This window comes from Ambystoma mexicanum, chromosome 1p (genome assembly GCF_040938575.1).
Source record: "Ambystoma mexicanum isolate Mex_15411 chromosome 1p, UKY_AmexF1_1, whole genome shotgun sequence".
NCBI lineage: Eukaryota > Metazoa > Chordata > Amphibia > Caudata > Ambystomatidae > Ambystoma > Ambystoma mexicanum.
Window position 1 is genome coordinate 1,160,317,189 of NC_090921.1, and position 17,743 is coordinate 1,160,334,931.

At 49.3% G+C, this 17,743-nt stretch overlaps 1 protein-coding gene across 1 annotated transcript in view; it reads right to left on the reverse strand.

Moving 5' to 3' along the window:
- Window positions 1–17,743, reverse strand: part of LOC138450539 (interferon-induced transmembrane protein 1-like) — a 284,430-nt gene that overhangs the window by 212,843 nt on the left and 53,844 nt on the right. The window lies entirely within an intron of this gene.

Sequence of the window (17,743 nt, forward strand, 5' to 3'; positions counted from 1 at the left end):
AGCAGTAATACGACTGCTTAAAGGAATATGGTTTAGGAAACCGCCACAGCCGAAGTATGATTCATTATGGGATGTTTCAGTAGTCTTGAAACTATTGGCCAGTTGGCCAGGAAACCGGTATCTGTCATTGAAGCAACTATCAGGAAACTAGCAATGCTGTTATGCCTGATGTCATGCAGAAGAGTAGGGGACGTCATATCGCTAGACGTGAATACGAAGATATACGGGCCAGAAGGATTAACCTTCACTCTAGTCAGAAGAACGAAGACAGATTCGGCATCAATAGTCTACCCCTACCTGCAGGAGCACCCGAAGTGGTGCGTAGCAGCCTGCATAAAAGAATATGAGCATAGGACAGCAGAAATGAGGGCGATGGGGACGACGCAATTCCTTATAGCACATAGAAAGCCTTACAAGGCAGTAGCAGCAGCCACCATAGCCAGATGGGTCAGAGAAGTGATGCATTTGGCAGGAATAAACATGGCGAAGTTTGGAGCGCATTCTGTTAGGAGTGCATTCTGTTAGGGGCGGATGGCTTTGAAGGCGCTGGCGCAGGGCGCCCGATTGGGCCAGTGATACTACCTTTAGAACGTTTTATTTTAAGCCTGTACATTCAGTTGCAGAATCAGTGATGACACGCTTTGAACAAGCATAATGCTCGCCTCCGTCTTGACATAGAATGAAGATTACCCCTGCTAATAGTGCAGGGAGTCTTGATTCTATTAAAAGACAAGGAGGCGGACACACGCAGGCGCTTCCCCATCCTAAAGGATGATGTGCACCAGACCCACCAATCAATACTTAGCTCACATAAACTCACAACTCCTCCCACCGCTCCGTCTGCCTCACAAAATCCAACATCACATTGCTCCTCCTCCTGCCTCTCACCCCGTCACCTCCCAGCAAAGCCTTCCCACTCAGCTCAGCCACACCCAGCGCAGACAACCGAACCCTCATCAATTCTCTCTCCACAACATGTCTCTCACCCCTAAGCAGAAAATGTCCCACAGTCTCAGGCACCCCACACACCGCACAGTCCCTCGACTCACGCTTCCCCACTCGAAACAGACAATCATTCAGCCCCACATGCCCCATCCTCAACTGATTCAGCATCACCTCCTCCCCCCTCCTCCATTCCAGACTCCCCACATCCACCTTTACCGACACTTTCCCACGAACACCAAACATCCACCTGCCCTTCACCCCACTCACCCACCTCTCCTGCCACGCATCCATGAGCCGTCTCACCACCACAGCCTTCACCTCATCCACACTCAAAGGCAACCTCACATCAACCGCTCCTCTTCTCATACCCTCACCCGCCGCCAGATCCACCAACTCATTGCCCAAAATGCCACTGTGACTGGGGACCCACGCCAACTCCAAATCCATTCCCCCACGCACACACCGATCAATCTTCCTCCTGATGTCCAAAATCACATCCTTCCTATCACCATCCCCTGGCACAATCGCCTGCAACCCACTCAATGAATCCGAGAACAGCACCACCTTCTCATACCCCAACTCACACACCCTATAAATCGCCACCAACTCAGCCGTACAAATAGACACATCATTTGTCAGTCGCCCCACTTTATACTCCCCAGTGCTTTCCAGATAATACGCCATACCCACTCTCCCAGACATAGGATCTTTCGAACCATCCGTGAACACCTTACATCCTTCCTTTCCTGCCACATACGCCTGTCTCAAAGTCTTGATCTCACCCCGCAAACCCCGCTTCTTCGACACCACACTCGCCAACTCTAAACACACCTTTGGAGACCCCATCATCCACATCGGCCATCTCACCAAATCCGTACCCGTCACAGCCAACAACTCGCCCACACCCCACTGCACCCCCTTCTCCCAAATGTGAAACCCCAAAGTGCCCCCCTTCCGCCTCCACCGGTCCCCATAGTAGTCAAACCTCCAATTATACTTCAAACATTCACGCACCGGATGAGCCACACTCTTCGCACTGCACTTCACCCACCACGTCATATTCAACGCATCCCTCCTCAACCCCAACAGCATCTCCCCCACAAGCACCTGCACCGCATTCACTGGAGAGGACCTCATCACACCCGAACACACCCTCAATGCCCTCGCCTGCACCCTATCCAACCGCAGCTTCTGACTCGCTGTGAAACCCACTGCCACCTGACATCCAAAATCCATCACACTCAAAATCAACCCCTTATATAACATTCGTAAACACTTCTGCTGCGCACCCCACTCTTTCCAGACACCGCCCGCAACAAATTCAACCTACATTTACACTTATCCACCACACCATCCACCTGCAAATTCCAGTTCAACTTTCTATCCAAAATCACCCCCAGGTACCGAAACTCCTCTACGCTCTTCACCCTCACACCTTTCAAAACCAAGTTCAACTCCTGTTGCACCCTTTTCCTTGAGAAAACCATACTCACACTTTTATCCACAGACACCGAAAAGCCCCATTTCCCACACCACTCCTCCATACGCACTATCGCAGCTTGCAGGCGACTCTGCACCAACAACAAACTCCGCCCTCTTACCCATACCACACCATCATCTGCGAAGAAATCCACTTGACACCCGAATCCCGCCAAAGCTCGAATCAACCCATCCACCATCACATTAAACAGCATTGCACTAATCACACTCCCTTGCGGCGTCCCATTCTCCATCTTCCAAACTTCAGACAGCAGCCCCCTCACTCTCACCTGAAAGATCCTATCAGCCAAAAACGCCCTAATCCACCGAAACATTCTCCCGTTCACACCCATCTCCAACAGTTTCACCAACAACCCACTCTTCCACACCATATCATACGCCTTCTCGAAATCCAAAAAGAACGCTCCCACCAACTCCCCATCACACAATGCTTCCTCCACCCCAGTCACTAACCTCACTAACGGATCAGCTACCGACCGATTCCTCCTGACCCCACTCTGGAAATCACTCAAACACCCATTCGACTCCAAATAAAACCCCAATCGCTCAACCACCATCCGTTCCATAACCTTACACAGCACAACAGTCAGCGCAATCGGCCTATACGACTTACACTCCGTAGGAACGTTGCCACCCTTCAAAATCGCCACCACAATCGCTCTTTTCCACAACTTCGGCAAAACTCCACTCTTCCAGATCTCATTGAACAGCGCCAAAATACCTCTAACTTACATTCCACCGGCAACTTCCCCAAAAATACATACATGACCCCATCCACCCCTGGGCTAGACCACTTACCCTTCCGAATAGCCCCATCCAACTCCACCATAGTAAACGGAACCTCATACTGCTCCTCCGAAGGCCCAACATCTGCCAACAACTCCCACATCTCCTCCTCAACCACACCCATACTTAGCCTCACCGCTTCTGGGAAGTTCCCTGAACTGTGCACCCCCGCAAAATACTCCTCCAACAAATTCGCCTTATCCCCATCCTCACTGACCACCTCTTCCCCTTTCAACAACACTGATACACCACCCTGCGGCCTCATCAATCCGGACATCTGCTTGAACTGTTTCCAAACCTCACCCACACCAGAATCACTCCCCAGGGTCCCACAATAGCCCCTCCAATATCCACGCTTCTTTTCCCTTATTACCTTCTGCACCACCGCCTTAGCCTTTTTATATGCCACCAAATCCACCAACATTCCTGATCTCACCGCCCTGGCCCTAGCCTTCTTACGCGCCGCCACAGCCCTCGAACATTCCACCGACCACCAAGGAACCTCGACCTTCCCACCCTTCCCCTTCTCAATCTCCGGAACTGCCGCCACAGACGCTGCTCTCATTCCCTGCACCAGATGTTCATTCCATTCATCCACCCCCCCATCCTTACCTCGAGGAACAATCAATTCCAGACACACTCCCTTATACATCTCCCAATCAGCCTTCCTAAAATTCAACCGGCTCCCAGACATCCTTCGCCTGATCCCTACCTCACCCCTCACAGTCACCAAAATTCCAGAATGGTCGCTCCCCATATCCCCATCCTCACGCACCTCCCAATCACATTCTCCCGCAATCGCAGCAGACACCCAGGTCAAATCCAAACACAACAACTTCCCAGTCCTCACAACCAACCGCGTGCCCGAACCATCATTCAGCAAAAACAGACACAATTAATCCGCCATGTCCTCCAATAGATCCCCATTCGCATCTGTCCGATCACTACCCCACAACGTGTTGGCACTGTTAAAATCGCCACACAAAACACAAGGTCCCACATGCCCCAGACAGCACATCCACCTCCTTCACCTCACACGGATTATAATAATTTAACACCAATACTTCCGATCCCCCTACCCGAATCCCCACCCCGATAGCCTCCACTGCTCCATCCACCACAATCTCTCTTGCAACTAACCCCTTCCGAACTGCTGGAGCCACACCCCCCCTCTCCCCTCCAACCTATCCTTACGAAACAACTCAAAACCCGGAATCACAAACCTCAGATCACCCCTTAACCACGTCTCCTGAATACAACCCACATCAACATTCAATTCCCCACACAGCGCTGCTTTCAACTCCTGCCCATTCCTCAACAAACTCCTTGCGTTGCACTGCAAAATCCTCAGGCCGACCCCACTCTGCTTCTGCACTTTAGTAACCATCCTGAACACATCCTTTTCCAACACATCCACAACACTCAAAAACCTCCTCCCCGCTTCCACCACTCCTTTTGTAAGATCCGACATACTGACAGACAAATTCCCCTGAACCAGCTCCAGCACACTCACCATAAAGCACATAAACTCAATTTTCGGGACAACCACCATTTCCACATCTTTCACCTCACCCACCATACTCTTCCTTCCCACAGTCTCATCCACCACCGGCTCCCTCCCACTCCCCTCACTCACCACCCGTACCGGTTTCACATTTGCCGCAGCCTCTGTATAAGACAAACCTTCCGCCACCCTCAGCTGCACCACCTCTCTCGCCACCCTGTGGCTCTCACACCCCCTAAACGCAGTCGAGTGCCCTCCCCCACAATTCAAACACTTCTCCGGGGTCTCCACCTTGCATTCCTTAATATCATGATCTCCTCCACACCTCCCACAATGCCTCTCATTCCTGCACACTTTCGCCACATGTCCAAACTGCTGACACTTATAACACCTCAATGGCATCGCCACAAACTTTCACACGGAACCTCTGATAACCCATTTCCACCACCTCAGGACACTCCGTTCTCGCAAACCTCACTGCCACAGTCGTAGACACCACATTCCCATGTGCATCTCTCCTCCCCAACCTCCACCACCCCCACACCCGCCAACTGCTCCTCCACCTCAGACATACTCATTGACCTGGAACGCCATACAGCAGCCCCTTACACGACACACCACTTTGATCAAACACTCGCACCGCATGCCTACCCAGACAGCGTACTTCCAGAATCTTAGCCTTACTACCAGCATCCGTCCCCTCCACCAACAACCGGCCCCCAGCCACCACTAGCACCCGAGTAACATCCCCCACAGCCGCCTTTACCCATCTAGCAATCTCCATCGAATTCTCCCCCAGAAACGTCTTCTCGCGATTATCAGGCTTCAACACCACCTTCCGCACACTGTTACACTGCATCTTCTCCTCCCCAGGCACACCGCTCCCTGAGGCCCCCAGCCCCTCCAAAGAGCACTTTTCCTGGGTCCCCGGCTCAGAGTTGCCCGGATCCAGCCCCCCTTCATCATTCCTCTGTGGAGAACTGCTGCGATGCCGCCCCTCACTTCCCTCCTTCCCCTCTCCACAGGTGTAGATTTCACAGTCAGCGTCTTCCCTCTCTTCTCCCCCTCTTTCACCTCCCCCTTATTCTCAGCCTTCTCATCCCCCCTTTGATTTCCTTCCCATCTCATCCATGTACACTCACCCTCTGCACTCGCCTGGAGAACCGCTCCGCCTCCTCGAGCCCAGCACCCTCCGCCCAGACACCGCTCCGCCCTGCCTGAGTCCGCCTCACCAACCAGTACAGCTGTCTCCCATTGACCAATGTTAATTTATGATAATGTACTAATGATACATTTCTCCCAGAATAGGGTGTTTATCCGCCTCCCTAACATGACATGTTGTATCTTTCATTAGGAGATGACCAGAAAAACAGTTGAGCCAGATGGTTGAGAAAGAGGAGAAGTTGAGAGAAAGACCGCCAGTTTTAGTGCGGAAGAGCTACAGAACAGTGCAGAGAACAGAACCTTGTTGGACTAGTTGAGAGTTCAGTTCGAATTGGATTGCCGTTAAGAGCAGTCAAGAAGAGGGAGAGAACAGGAAGTGGAAGGACTAAGGTCACGTGGTCAGGACATTGGACTACAGTTGGCTTGGGAAATGTAGTTTTAGTTTGAAAAAGTAAAAAAAAAAACAAAAAAATGCTTTTCTCCAGATGGAAAGTTTAAAAATGTTTTTATTGTTGAAACTGCTGGAGACAGGAATAAAATAGAATATGAAGCATAATGCTCGCCTCCTTGTCTTTAATAGAATCAAGACTTCCTGCGCTATTAGCAGGGGTAATCGTCACTGTGGGACAATGCAATGCTATTCAAATAACCTGGGTATTTAACAATGTTACTATACATCTACAACATAACACATTCCCTCGTGCCTATTACACATTTCCAAAATGTAAGTCCTGAAATGGTTTCATAAACAGGTTAAATACAGTGGTGGTCATTCTCATTTAATACCTAAATTGCATGGAGGGGACCAATTCTGTTTGTACTTAAGTGCAAATGGTCCCCTCCATGCAATTTTTACATTTTCCACTACATAGTCAAAAACATCAAGAGTAAAATCTAGGTGCACACGCCTTTACCCTTCAATGTTTCACTGCAATGGTGGAAACATGTAAATGCACTGTGCAGTTAATGATTGCATTTTTAATGGAATATGCCTGCTTTTACAAGGTGGTACTTCAGGCGAATTCTATAGCAATACATTGGTTTTCCGCCAGCACGAAAATACATGCTGATGGAAAACATCAATGTGTCAGGTTGTTCCAGATAAGGCTGTTCTGGATAAGCAGACAGATGTGTTCATCTGTCTTGCTCCCAAATGCCGCCTGACGAATTGAAAGGAATCCAGCGGATTAGTACAAATAGTGGTAAAGTGTGCCACCACTTTCACTGCCATTTTTGCCAATCCACTTGACCCGCAAAGGACCCCCATAGTGTTTTCATTCTTGAGGGGAATTTGTGGTTTAAACTCAACACCTATAACTTTTATATGTAGACTATTTATTGCTTGCTTACATGTATGATTTTTGTGTGCAAACAGTATGAAATATAAACAAAAAATAGTCAAACCATTTGGTATATAAATACATTAAACAGAAAATAAAAATATATGTATATTGTCTGAAAGTTTGTTACATACAAAATGCAACAGAACAGCTGACACATGGTTTTCACAAACCTGTGCTTTTTCAAGTCTTCAAGTTTGTGACAGCAACTTCAATATCTTTTAAATGCACTGCTTCTAATTTATTGGAATTTAATTTGGAAGATTAAACGGATGGGGTGTTTGAATGTGTTCTCTTTTCTTTGCGAAATATTTTACTCCTTTTAAGGAAGGGCTTAATTATTTTTTCTTTCCATGATATTGAGTCCCACATCATTTCCTTGGTATATGCCAATTGATTTTCCAGTTGAAATTCCAATAAAAAAGAGTGCAGACAAATCATAACTGTAAACTATAAATATTATGTATGCAAATGTTATAGGTGTTGAGTTTTCACAACAAAGACACACCTCTTTTGGACATATGGAAATGTCAGCAAAGCTTGGGCATCTTCGAGCAGCCTCCACTCATAAAATATAAAAAAGTAATTAAGGTACAAATGCTCACTGTATACCAGTACAAATTCAATGATGAAACTAGATATATAAACACTAATTCCATACCAAAACAACTCAAACCTTCACCAAACTCTTGTCAGATTATTTTTAAAGCTTACTTAAAAACGTCTTTTAAATCTATAATTTCTGTGTTTTTTTGTGAAGAGTACAGCATATAGCGTGTCAGTGTTTGTAGTATAATTATGTAGCATGAGTGTTTGCCGTATGAGTATTAGCATATGAGTGTATGGCATATGAGCCATGTGCTTTACATTTACTACATGTACGCAATAGCATTCATCCATATAGTAGCATACTTTTACGAAATGTACATCTTCTACATGTATCTGTTCATTTTGTATAGAAGCTGTACATTGATTCTGAGCGTGTGCCATAATAGTGTAACAGCAAGTGGCATAAGCGTCACAACCAAGTCACCTGAACAGAGGAGAACCAGTGTTGGGAATAAAGCTTTTTAATTTCCTCCTGAATCCCAAATTACTCGTAAGATGTAAATGAGTAGGCAGTGCATTCTATAGCTTTCACGCCCCAGCAGGGGGACAGGGGTTTGGGGAGGCGGACATGGGTTTTAACGGCCCACTAGCCCGAGCTTTGGTAGGCCTGAGCGAAGCAAGGGCCTCAACTCGGGCTGCAGACCGTTAACGCCCATGTCTGCCCCCCTGCCGTGATTTACGGGGTGCGGAAAGATTTCCTTTTTTTCCTCCATCCAACGGGAGGTCAGCTAATCGGGAGCCAATTTCCCGTTGGAGAAAAAAACAAAACAAATGTAAAAAAAAATGGCCACCGCCAATTAAATGGAAAAGGGACTAGGTCCCTTTTTGGATGACGGCGGCCATTGAAAACCTGTTCCAAAATGGCCACCGTCATCCGAAAAGGGACCTAGTACTTCTTCTATTTCAATGGCGGCCAGACGGGAGGAGCTCTGGTACCAGAGCGCAAGGCTTTGGTCCCGCAAGTAAGGTGGGTGGGGTAGAGTGGAAAATCGGGCGATTTGGGGCAGGGGGGTGGGGGAGGTGTTTCCCTGTTGCCTGCCCACATTAGAAAAAAACGAGAGAAAAAAGTGCCACACGGGCAAGGGCCTCAGGTGGCTGGAACAGCGGGCGGGGAATGTGTATTCTTGCCTGCTGTTCCAGCCACCTGATTGGTTGGCTCACCCTTAGGGTGCGAATAGAGTTTTACAGCTAAAAAAAGAATAACGGCCTGCCTTCTAGCCACTTTAGGTCTAGGTACTTCTAGGAGATCAGTGGAAGAGTAGTGTAAAAGGCATGATGGTTTGTAATGTGGGAACCACCCTGTAAAAAGGAGAAGATAAATTATAGAAAGTTTTATGCACTAAGCACAGAGATTTAAATCGGATCTGTTTCTTCAATGGAAACCAATGCAACAATTTCAGCGCAGTAGTGGTATGGGCCCATGATTCAGGTAAAAAATGATTCCACTCAATCTGTAACTTCTAGAACATTTGGGCTTAACATGACGTATTGCAGAAATCCAGACGGCTAGCTATACAAGCATTCACCAGCTGGATTTTATATGGGAAAGAAAAGTAATCCAGAAATCTTCAAGGTGCGCAGAAGATAAAAACAAGTGCTAGTCCCTTTGGTAATTTGATCAAGTGAAAGCCAGCGGTCAACAAGGTCCTTAAGCTCCTCACTCTGAAACAGGCTAGGGCAAGGAAAAAGAGGATTAGGCTAGAATTCGTTCACCCAATGATTTAAATCCGCTTTGGTAGAGGTGGAAGTCAAACAGATCATACATTTTTTGGTTTTTATATCACATTTTAAGCAGTTGACCTTCATCCAGATCCGGACCTGCACTAAACACTCAGGGCCTCATCACGAGTTGCGCGGTAACCCTTACATCTGGCTGTAACGGTATTAGCGCCGCCAATACCGCTCCGCCGGATCACGAGTACAAATACTGCTGGCGCTATTACAGCCGGCTTAAGTACAGCCGGCTGTAATAGCGCTGCCACCCATTTGCGCTATTACATAGCCATCACGAGTCCGGCGTAGGCGCATTTAGTGCCAGAGAACCGGCAGAAAATCCGCCGAAAATAGCCCTAGCCAAATGCTGGAGGTAAAAGAACACAGGAGACTGCAAAAAGTGCCCAGGTGAAACCAATGCCAAATCAGAGGCCTACAAAGGACCCACCGATGCACAAAACGCACTTCCAAACACCATGCTGCCATTTGGAGCCGGTAGCCTTGACGTGTACATCCACCTGCTGCGCCTGGAGCTACAGAGGCCAGCCAACCAGGCCAGGGCCCTGGGAGCACAGGGTGCGGTGGGGATGAGGAGAAGGAGGAGAGTATCACCAGCAAGGCGGACAGCCATCCCCAGGGTCAGGCCAACACCCTGGGCCCTGACTGATGGGCAATTGGGGACCGTGTATAGGCTGGACATGGCAACCATCACGCAGTTGCTGGATACAATGCAGGCTGACATAGGCAGCCGTATGACTATCAGCACTGCAGTGCCCCCGCTCGAGAAGCTTGTGTCCGTGCTACAATACCTTGGGACTGGTAGCTACCAACACACCGTTGCCATGATGCATGCCATGGCCCAGTCCACCTTTAGTGCCGTGCTGGGACAGGTGCTGGATGCACTGCTGCTCCATGTCAATGAGCACATTGCATTGGCAGCCAAACATGCACAGGTGAACCAGCTGAAGAGCCAGTGCCATGCCATTGGACAAGTCATGAACGTCATAGCAGCTGTGGACTGCACACATGTAGCACCAGTAGCACCCAGGGAACATGATGCAGCGTACAGAAACCGTAAGAATTACCATTCCATGAATGTGCAGATGACATGTAGACCTGACCTAACCCTCAACCACTGCTGTGCCCGCTATCCAGGATACATCCACGACTCCATGATTCTGCGCAATAGTACCCTGCCAGCGTACATGTAAAGGCACGAGGCCTCAACAAATGGACGCTGAGTGAGTACAAATGAAGTCTGAAATGCATGTCAAATGACATCTGACGGGGGGTGGAGACACGCAGTGAAATCCATGCATGCCAACAGAAGACATAGGCAGCACTCGCACTGCAACTTTCCCATGCATGTCCCTTGCACGAGAACCCTTGGACATGTGGAACACATCAGAACACAGCCAGTCTGTATGGCAAAGACATGTGGGAGCACAGTCAGATATGGAAGCCCAACTACCACAATGCATCCTGTGTGTCGCAGTGTTGCTCCCCACCCTGACACACCATAGACATTCCACCCTGGCCACCCGACAGTCATGGCAATGGTGCCCGAAAGTAGGCACATCCACAACAACACAACACACAAGTTGCTCGATCCACGACAATGTACATTCCTGAAACAATGAGTCCGGATTGGCCAATCACATGCCAGGATAAGTGTACACAATAGTGACAATTGGCAAACGCAACACCACCCAAAGGGAATGCCAATGACACATGGCCGAAAAACATGTCGCATGAGCATGCAGATACAAGGATCCCCTCATCCAGCGACAAGGGACAGACCTAATACATCTAGACACATGTGTGGTGCTAGCAGTAAGTAGTCCATCGATCTGATGCTGCCCCTTGCACAGCACACACCACAATGGAAGTGACCATATGACAAGTAGTGCACATGTACCACATGAGTGTGATACACATGAAGACTCACACATACATCGAGACACAGCTGCATGTCGACCTCAGACCATGCATGTTCTGCAAGACGCAGTGTGCATGGAAACATAGCAATGAGATAGCATGACCTCTTCAACACCAACTTGATTCTGCTGCCAATGTCACTGATTACTGAGCCTTGTGCACCCACTGAACCAACCTTGTCCTCATACCTGCATTCCGTCCCCTGCAGGTGATTCATGATGTCCCCAGTACACATGGCTCATAACCCCTGTGCGTCATCCACACCCTCAAGCTGAGCGGGCATACAACATTGCCCATGGACGTACACAGATCTGCGTTCAGGAGGCATTTGGACTGCTGAAGGCACGCTACTGGTGCCTATACCGTACGAGAGGGGCATTGACATATGCACCTTGAAAAATCTGCAAACTCGTCCTAACATGTGCCATGCTGAACATTTGGTGTTGCAGGAATGTGCCACTGCCCCCCGATGCCGATGTGCAGCCACCTGGGGATGGAAGTCAAGATGATGTGGCCGAAGCTGGTGCACGTGTACACAGGGATGGGGTAGGGGAGGGGAGGTTGGCCAGACAGGGCTTGATTGATAATTGTCTCAGATACGGTTAATGGGTACATGTAACACATATCACTTGTGCATTAAAGAGCACAGGATCACAATCATGAATGTCCATGCTTTGTATGAATTTTGAACGTGATTTATTAAATGTTTGACAATCATTCCCTCCCCCAGCACACAATCCCCCCTCCCACCCTGTTAACCCCCAGCACACAATCCCCTCCACCCCCCAGTGAACTCCCAGCACACAATCCCACCCTCAAGGGAACTCCCCAAAACAGTGCAGGTAAGTGCATGTTTTCAGGGCCCACAAAAACGGTGCCATGTCCATCTATGATGGTCATGGGCACTTTCCAAGTCCGGCCCCCTTTGGCGAGCAGGCTCTCAGGTTGCGCATTGAACGGCGCCTAGGTGAAGGCTCCAGGGATCCTTCCGTGGGCGTAGTAGCGGTCGATGGGATGGCTCCGGTGACCTGCAGCTGCTGGCGGATAAGATTGTTTGATTCCCTTGTCTGCTCTGATAGTCCCTCGCACACCCCCGTACCCTAAACCTGTCAGGGCCGTGGTGCATCCCTCCACCACTTTCCGGGTCCGCGCGTTGTCTCAGGCCATGGACTTAGTGGCAAACCATATGGCAGGGCTGATGGCCTTGATGTGGCGGCTGTGCACTTTGGCCATGGACTCAATTTTCGCCTGTTTGGCCTCCATAATATCCAGATGCCCCATCACGGCAGCTCCCGTGATGAGTGGGACTTTGGGTGTGACAGGGACCGGGCTGACAGCTATGCGCTGCCTGGAAGGGGGCCTGTAGGGGCGCATGTTGCCACCTTGGATGGGGCTGCTGCGGTCCGAGTGCAGTACCATAGGATCTGGCTCTGGTGTGCGGACACGACGCACACGCACACCTGGGGTGTGTGTATACTTTGCAACTGGCTCTGGGCTTTCCTGAGGTGTGGCCATTCCTGGTGTGTCACTGCGGCTGGGTGAGGTCAACAGTTCAGGTTGTCGTGCAGCTGTTGCTGTCGGTCCCTCATCAGGCTCAGACCCACTGGTGGCTCCCTCTACATCCAGTGTTTGCATGGTGGCTTGTGGTGAATGAGGCGCTGTCCCCCTGTGGCCTAGTGGGTGCTGCACCAGTCTGGTTGGGCTACGGTGTGTTGACGTGGGATCGGTCCGGCGTCGTGTTGTTTACGGCCGGCCCCTTTGCGGGGTGGTGGTGCTGGTAGAAGCACGCTGCCACGGGCGCCGTGGCGTTGTAGCCTCCTCTCCGTCATAGTCAGCCTGTGGTGATCGCTGTGTCCATGTGGGGTACATAGGGTGTGGTATGAGTTCAGGCCAGCCTAGATAAGTATCATGCATATCATACCTTCAAGTGGGTTTCTACACAGTATCAATCATGCATTGCAATTGCATTTTGTTCACTCCCCATGTTGTGATTGGTGGAACGTGTTACTGTGGAGGGACACTGCACGGACATGTTTGCGTGACATCTTCAGATGCCTGCTGGGGATGCACGGTGCCCATGTTGCTAGGGGGTTTTTCATGCACACTCACACATCACGTAGCTGTGCCATGGCCATGGATGTCTGTCCCCTGGCCCTTGTATTGATGAAATGCACGTACAGGGGAGTCTAGGGGGCCCTACGGTACGGTGGTACAAGGGGTCAGTTATGGGTGTCTGCGGTGCCTCATGCACATTCATTCACTCAGGGTCTGCATGTGTGCATGTGTGGCCCTTACAGGTTCATGAATTTTTAGGGGGCGAGGGGCTCACCTGCAGCCTGCTGGGTACCGGTGCCAGCCTCCGCTCCTCCGACTGCCTCTATGGTGCCCATATCGATGAGCATAGTCATCTTTTCCTCCCAGGGTGTGAGCCCGGGTGGTGGTGGTGGAGGCCCTCCTCCAGTCCCCATGCTTGCACTCCTGTGCTGGGATAGTAGGCCACGTACTCGGACCCGCAAGTCATTTAGGTGCTTGCGACAGTCCTCCCCATCCCGGTGCACGTGCCCCACTGCAGACACCCTCTGGCTGATTTCCCGCCAGATCTGCGCTCGACACTGCCCACTTGTCTTGCGCTGCAGTGCACCATATAGCTCTTCCTGGTGGTCACTGCCTCCTCCACAAGTATGGCCAGCTCCTGGTCACTGAATTTAGGTTTCCTGACCCTGTCCTGGTGCGCTCCTGAGACATTTTTCAGTCTTCACAGGGATGGATGGCTTGCAGGGGCTGTGATATTCAGAGGGATTGTGATTTCCAAAATGGCCGCCTCTTTACTTCCCGTTCCGGTGGCAACGTGTTTCCCGCACGCTATTAGCGCTGCGGCTCACCGGTAGCGCAGAGTGTGATGGATTTACGGGTTTCTGGCCAATTTCTACGCCAGACGCTATTTGCGTTAACGCCATGTCCCTGTGCGCGTGTATACGTACTCGTGATCTGGCGGGCTTTCTGCCAGGGAGCGTGGCGTTATCGCAAATGGCACTTGGTGGGAAATCCGCCGGAATACCGCCAAATTCGTGATGAGGCCCTAAGTGTTTGGTCAATTGTCCATTGTCCATTTAAATACCCCATCCGGAAAATCAATTGGGTATCACCTGCAGAAATGGAAAATGTGACCTCAAAAGATAAAATTATATCTGCTAGGGGTCTCATATATAAATTAAAAAGTAATGGGCTAAGTGGAGAACCTTGTGGGACGCAACACGTCACAGGAAGTTTAGCACATTCAAATGGGGGCAGCACAACTGACTGGTACCTACATGACAAGAATGATGAAATCGAGGCCACCACCTTAACTCTCAAACCAAGACTATGGAAGCGAGATTGTAAGATAGAGTGCAAAGGCGTCTGACAGATCCAACAAGGCCCCCAACCCGCCAACATCCACTGTACGGCATAAGCCATCCATAGCGACCAGTACCACCAACTCAATACTATTAGCCAGGCGAAATCCAGCCTGTGCCTCATCCAAAAGGCCCTCTTCTTGTACAAAGGCTTGTAATTGAAATGCACCCACCACCTCCATTAATTTTCTCGCGTCGCGGAATAGTGAAGTCAGCCGATAATTTGCCATATCAAATGGGTCGATCTTTTTTGAGCAGTGGAGACACTGCAACTATTTTTAATCACAATATATATTTTGAAATGTTCATGTGCAAAAAAGAGTTTTTCTCCTGCTGAAATCAGAATATATTGTCAGGCCTTTTGCCTTTTATGGCTGAATCAATATTTATCAATGTTATGAGCAGCAATGTGTATGGGTGATGCCTATGATGTCAACATTCAACCCAGTTTGTGATTCGGACAGTCCTACTCAATACGACAGCATTGCCGCTTAACATGCCAAAAATCAGCTAAACAATGCTGAATGCTCCAAAAGTTTGCAGGATATGACCAATAATGCCAGGGTGCTGCTCAGACAGATGAGAGTAACTCAACTTTCTCTGTGGTGCTGCTCACATATGCTGAGCTATTGTTCAATGTGCCAACCTTCCAAGGATGCAGTTTAAAAGGTTTGGGGGTTACTGATGTGCTAGACCCTGCATACGCCAAGGTGCTGTTCAATGTGCTAAGGTACTGCTAAAATACCCTAGGTGGAGTTGCTGAAATATGGGGGGTTGGTTCTCAGTGTGGTAGAATGCAGCTAAAGAAAGGCAGTAATGTTGCTTAAGTGCCTCGCCAAAATCCTGGAACATTTTTACACAAGCTAACTCCAAAAACATCACCACAAAACAACCTCCTCAACCCCTTCAATATGGTTTCCAAAGCATCAAGATTGCCACACTTCATATTGTGAATGACCTTCACAACATCACTGACAAAGGACAAACAGCCCTTTTTGGGTAGGAGGAACTTCAACATGATGTGGTTGATAATCCTCCTGAACATCCTATCCCAAGGGATGAATCTGTCAGGTAACGTTCTCAATTGGTTCACCTCCATCCTCACTCTCAGGGCACACTGTCTCCTTGGCCACCCAGTGATCAAACCCCATCCCAGTCACATACGGAATCTGGCAAGGATCCTCCCCATTTCCCCTCCTCTTAAACCAATGTGTTGAAACCCTCAAATAGACTCACAATCACAACATCCACTTTCCCGATATACAGATGACACAAATATAATTCCAAATGTATCCTCCCCATCACAACTCCAGGACCTCATAAATGTCTCTCTAACATCTCCATGTAGATGGCCACCCAATTTCTCAAACTCAATCCATCCAAAAAGAACTACCTCCTCATCTACACCCCTGACAAAAACTTGACCTCAACCCCTTGATCACAGTATTCACTACAGACAAAACACACAACCCCCTCCACACACCACATAGCCACTGTCACTAAAACATGCACCCACAGCTGCATCTCCTCTGCAAGGTAAGAAATGTCCCTTCCCCCTCACGACTTCTGTGCGGCAGCCCTGACAATAGTTGTCTCCATGCTGCACTAGGGAAATGCTGTCCTCACTGGGCTCCCCAACACTCTCACCCACCTACCAAATTAAGCAACATGACTCATTCTACACCTACCCAAACAATCACCATTCCCACCCCGAAGCCCTCTCCCCACATCCAGGACACCTCTCCACCCGATGGCTACGATCCGCACGCTGTATGAGGAGCTTATCTGCCTTGCATCTACGTTCGCCGCAGGAGTGCCTGCATTGCCTGATGTGATTTATCATCCCGTGAGGTGAGTGTTCATAGGGCTCACACTGCCTGCCTGCTTCAGGCTCCTATGATCACGGATGCTGCAGAAATCCACCAATTTAAGTTCTGAATCTCTCGTGTGGAGGCTGCCTGCCTCTAAGATGGCCTCCCTGCCCCAGGCTGCTAACACGTTGCTAGGCAATGCAATTTGCATTTGAACCCCTAACATCCACCGGCAGGCAGAAGCCGGCCCAGCTAAGCAAAGGCCCTGTTTGCTCCTGTTCACCTAAGGTTGATGAGTTACTGGAAACCGCAGCCGAGTGCCACCACGCTCACAGTGTTTAAAAGGTACTTTACTTTTGATTTATTACCGCCGCCTCTCGCACGCGGTTCAACTTGACGGTTTCTCCACCATATGTAGCCGTTTCCTCCTGGAGATCGCCAACTCGCGTTTGAACTGCCTCAGCCGTCCTATTACGACGCCGCTAGGCCCTGCTTCCGCCACAGCAATCATGCGCAATCTTACATGCCTTACACCTCTTACTGTTAATGCCCAGTGGAGGTCACTATTGTTAGTCCCAACCTAGACAGACAATAATTCTTGCTCCGTATTAAACCTACCTATCGTGTATCACTCGGCCTAGCTTTGTAACGGCACAGTACTATCTTTTATATCATAAAATCTATATGCATTGCTGGTATCCTATTGTAGACTGTTGCCCACTACCAAAATGTACACTATTGAATGTTCTAGGTGTTCTCGGCACTACCTTGATTGTGCTAACATCCTTTGATTTTTTACCCACTGTTATAACAAATTATTCCAATTCCTCATTGCCATAATTTTCCTACAATTACCAGCAGCAACCTGCATGTGGTCGCTCCGCGCCTACCCAGCTTGCTATCCCAATATCTGGTCACCTAGAGATCACCTGTGACTATGTATGTCTCTAGCAGAACCTAGCTTTGCCTAGCCTTCTTACCCTGGTCACTATCATTAGCACCCTCCCGCCTATAAGCCCTTCCACTAGAGTGAACCTG